The sequence below is a fragment of the Echinops telfairi genome, unplaced genomic scaffold, assembly GCF_000313985.2.
Source record: "Echinops telfairi isolate 266 unplaced genomic scaffold, ASM31398v2 ScPeMD7_7468;HRSCAF=8506_0, whole genome shotgun sequence".
Classification (NCBI taxonomy): Eukaryota; Metazoa; Chordata; class Mammalia; order Afrosoricida; family Tenrecidae; genus Echinops; species Echinops telfairi.
In genome coordinates this window covers 36,311,971-36,316,716 of record NW_022111369.1, presented here as the reverse complement: position 1 = coordinate 36,316,716, position 4,746 = coordinate 36,311,971, and the positions used below count along the sequence as shown (strand labels likewise).

General features: G+C 38.1%; 1 non-coding gene across 1 annotated transcript; it reads right to left on the bottom strand.

The window, feature by feature from the left end:
• Positions 1–1,866: 1,866 nt before the first annotated feature.
• On the bottom strand, positions 1,867–1,973 carry LOC115873346. The gene has a single exon (XR_004048353.1). It is a non-coding gene; the product is annotated as a U6 spliceosomal RNA (small nuclear RNA).
• Positions 1,974–4,746: the final 2,773 nt, after the last annotated feature.

Below are 4,746 nucleotides of genomic sequence, written 5' to 3'. Positions count from 1 at the left end.
CTCATGTTGTGGTGAGCGCCCCCCAACCATAAAATTATTTTTGTTGCTACTTCATAATTGTAATTTTGCTACTGTTATGAATCGGGCAACCTCTCTGAAAGGGTCAGTTGACCCCCAAAGGAGTCACGACCCACAGGTTGAGAACCGCTGGCTTAGGAGAAGGATGAGCCAGTCTGGGAACCCCTATAGAGTAGTTCTACTCTATTCTGTAGGGTCACTATTAGTCAGAATCAAATCAGTGGCAGTGGGTGGGCTTTCATCTATTTTAATGGTCATATGTATTACACTAATTTATTATTGACACCTAGATTTTATCCTAAAAATCTAAACAAACACATTAGTATTTGGTTACATCCTCACTATTTGCTCACTAAAAATAAAGCTTACATTGTTTTTAGCATGCCTCTGTTTAGGTACAAGGAGCATTCTGGTTATACTAGTCCCAAAAAGTTTTTTCTTTTTGCAGCCTGGTACTTGCCTTTCTTTCCTCTCCACCTCACCTGCCTCCCCAGTTCATACATGCACACATGTACCCCAAGAACAGTCTGTTCAACATGTCTCTGTGGCCAGGCAAGTTCTCTTAATAATAGACTTGTTTCAGTCTCGCTGAGTCTTTTTGTAAAAGAATACTTTTTTGTGCTGGAGTAGGGTGTGGTGTTGGAACAATTCTGAGATCAAAACTAATATAAAATCTTTAGCAAAACTCAAGTGAGCATCTTCCAACATCATTGAATCTTTGCAATAAGGTTTTGGGAATGCTGCCCTACATAAAACAATAATTTTAGATGGATCAATTTTTTTTCAGTATTCATCACCAACATCATAGTTCAAATGCATCGGTTTTTCTTCAGTATTCCTTATTCAATGTCCAACTTCCACATGCTTATGAAGTGATTGAAAATACTTTAAAGAGGTCTTTTTAAAAAATATTTTTGGGGGCTCTTATCACAATCCATACATATATCCATTGTGTCAAGCACATTTGTACATTAGTTGCCATCATCATTCTCAAAACATTTGCTTTTTGCTTGAGCCCTTGGGATCAGCTCCTCATTTTTTCCCCCTCCCTCCTTGCGCCCCCCTCCCTAAAGAGGTCTTATGCTGCACATTTACCCAAAGCAGTATGTCCTTTTATCTCTTGATTGCTGTGTTCATGAGTATGATGCAATCTTTGACTTAATTTTTTCTCTTTTGGTCCAGTTGTGAGGATTTTTGTACACCGAGTTGTAACCCATACTGCAGGCTGCAAGTGCTTCAAGTCCTCCTCATTTTCAGCAAGTAAGGTTATGTCATCTGTATATCACAGGTTTTAAGAATCCTTCTTCTAATCCTGACAGTTCTTCATTTTTTCCAGCTTCTCTGATTATTTGCGCAGCATACAGTGAATAAGTATAGTGAGAGGATACAACTGTGATGCACACCCTTTCCAATTTTTAAAACCATGCAGTCAGTGTTCCTTTGTTGTGTTTGCACAACTGCCTCCTGATCCATGCCCACAACGAATTCCGATTCTTCTCAGTCCTCTCCATAGTTTGTTATGATCCACAGAGTCGAATGCCCTTGCATAAGCAATGAAACACAAGTAAACATCTTTTTGGTATTCTGTTTTCAACCAAGATCCATCTGATATCAGCAATTATATCCCTTGTTCCATGTCCTCCTCTGAATCTGGCCTGAATCTCTGGCAGCTCCATCAGTGTCCTGGTGCAACTGTTGTTGGATGATCTTCAGCAAAATTTTATCTGCATTTTCAGCTCCCTAATGTCTAAGATATGGATAACTAAGCATTTTATTTTATTATTGACAACTTTCAATTTTGTTAAATTCATACTTCATTGCTTTCACATTCTGATTATTATTATTATTTTAAATATGGAATACTTCATGAATTTGCATGTCATCTTTGCGCAGGGGCCATGCTAATCTTCTCTGTACTGTTCCAATTTTAGTACATGTGCTGCCGAAGCGAGCACCGCATTCTGATTATTGATGGATGCTTGCCGCAGTCCCTTCTCCTTTCAGATTGTGTCCTCTCAGAAAATAAAGCTCCAGGAAAACTTTGCTCCCTCTCTTTCAGTAAAGTCCATTTATAGTGACTCTGTGCACAACAGAGCAAAGCAGAATAAAGTACTCATGGCAGTAATTGCCTCGAGACATAATTTTGAAGCTCTTAGTGGTAATGTGAAAACACTGGACAAACCATCAGGAAAGCTGGGTTTCAGGTTTGTTCACAAATAAGCAGTACAATATGGGCTTGGATGTGTAATATCTCTTCTCTCTCTTTCCCAATCTGTAGAGTGTGGTACATGTATTAGATACTGTCAGAAATGTCTTTCTGTCAACAATCAGCTTAGTTTCAGTGAGTGTACAGATGAGACTGTACATTCTAAACCTATCAATTATGATAAAACAGGTAATGTGGGGGAGAATGGGGGGGGGAATGAGGAGCTGACACCAAGAGCTCAAGTAGAAAGAAATTGTTTTGAAAATTATAATAGCAACTTATATATAAATGTGTTTGACACAATGGATATATGTATGGTTTGTGATAAGAGCTGTAAGAGCCCCCAGTAAAATGATTAAAAAAATAAAACAGGTAATGTGTATGCTTTCTTGGTAAATGAAGCCAAACATGTCATTCTTTTTTTTTTCTTCCTTCTATCATTTCATTGGGGGCCCATTCAGCTTCCATCCACACACACATCCACCGTGTCAGGCACACTCGCCAGCCAAATGTGTCATTCTTAAGATTCACCTTACATTCAAGCATTATGAAATACTTAAAAATGTGTGTGTGTTTTCTGTATTACTTTTGAATCTTAATAGACTTTTATTTTTTGTTAAAATATTACCCAGTTTTTTGTTATCTTACTATTTTATTATAACCAAATGAATGTACATTTGAAAATGTCCATAGAATTTGGATACAAAAATACTCTTACATTCAAAGAGATTTGAGGTTAATGTAGAACCATTGAAGGTATTTTCCTATTCTTCATTTGATTACTTCACTTGACCTCAATTTTTACTTTTTAAGTTTCAGTTGGTTATCCAAGTATAAACCAGTGCAGGTTTCAGCAACGACCTTTCTTCTTCTCTTCAACAAAGAGTAGAAAATGGAGACAAATGCTAGCAATGTTGCTCACTGGTAATACAGAATATCTCTCTCAAACAACAAGTTCAGTGGGACCCCAGCAATCACCATTTGCAAGGATTTCTGGATTTTGGGCTTGGCAGACTTGATGCTGATGAAATGCCACTAGCCTCAGAAACTATCTTATTAATGGCTGTGGGTATTTTTTGGTCATTGGAGAATACCTCTTAGTTATTTTTTTGTCAACAGATCATCTGGATATTTGCAAGTGCAACTGCTTTGTCTGACTATTGGCAAATTGAGTGACCTAGGCATCACGGTGCTGGCTGTGTTGAAATGGCAAAAGCATCGGGGATACGTATCGATGGAGACAACATGAAGTGCACATTTCAGCCTCCATCTTCCAGTCAACAGATTGCATACTTTTTTGATTCGTGCCGCTTGCTTAGATTAATAAGAAATGCATTGCAACATTTTCAGAGAATAAAGTTTATTATTGGCACAGCACATTGGCAGCATCTTGTAGATTTAGCAGCACTAGAGGAAATAGAATTATCAAGTATGTTAAGGATCCCAAGTGAACTTCCAAATGTGAAAAATCATGTACTAAAAGTAAATTGTGCTGCCCAAATCTTTAGGGAGAGTGTAGCCAGTGCATTAGAATATCTGTGCGCGATACACAGTCCTCTTTTTGGAAACTATCGGTACCATCCATTTTCTAGGCTTAATTAACAGTCTGCTTAATGTCTGTAACAGTAGAAACTGTTAGGGAAAAGGACTTAAGGGATCGCTGCCACCCAAAACTTTTAGTAAGATAAATCATGTGCTAATGGATGTCAAGAATATCTTTGTTACTTTATCAAATGCTCACAATAATAAAAAATTAAAGGTAAATGGAAATTAGGATTCCTGAGATTTTTGCTTAATGGCTCTACCAAAATTACCTTTTCACGAAGCGCCTACCTTTTCAGTATCCTCTGACTTACAAATTCATCCAGGATCACCTAGAATTATTTGTGAGGACGCTTAAGCAGGTATTACTAACCAGTTCAAGCCCTACCTGCATGGCATCCCCCCAAAACTTACTATTATTTGGAGTCTAGATACAAAGTTACAGATGAAGTTGCCCTAAGCCGACTAAGCAAACTCGGCATTTCGCTCGCTCTGAGGACAGACGTGGCCCTTTGGACAATTCAGTGCCAGTGTGGTGCCCGTGACATAAAGGCTCTTTTTTATAAGGTGAACCTTCGCCAAGACTGGTTGAACTGTTCACTGAGTGAGGCATTATTAGACCAGCCGGATCATAAATGAAACCTCACCTATTGTACTGGCTATATTGCCAATTAGTTATCAGCTCTTTTCACTTGTGAAGATTGTTTCACTTCCCTGTATGCATAGAATATCAAAACCCTTAAAATCGGGTTACTGTTGTACGTTAAGAAGAATGGCAAGGGGAAAAAAAAGAACAGTTTGTATTCCCTTCAGAAAGTTTGTGATCGAGTTGCAAGGATCCCTTCAGGAATGGCAATGGATGATGAACTTGTTCCAAGGACTTGTAGCTTTAGCAGAAAAATTGTAGATTTAGATGAGCATCTTATTTGATGGAGAAACTTGTACTATCAACCGCTTTGTAAAGTTGCTAAAGGAAATAA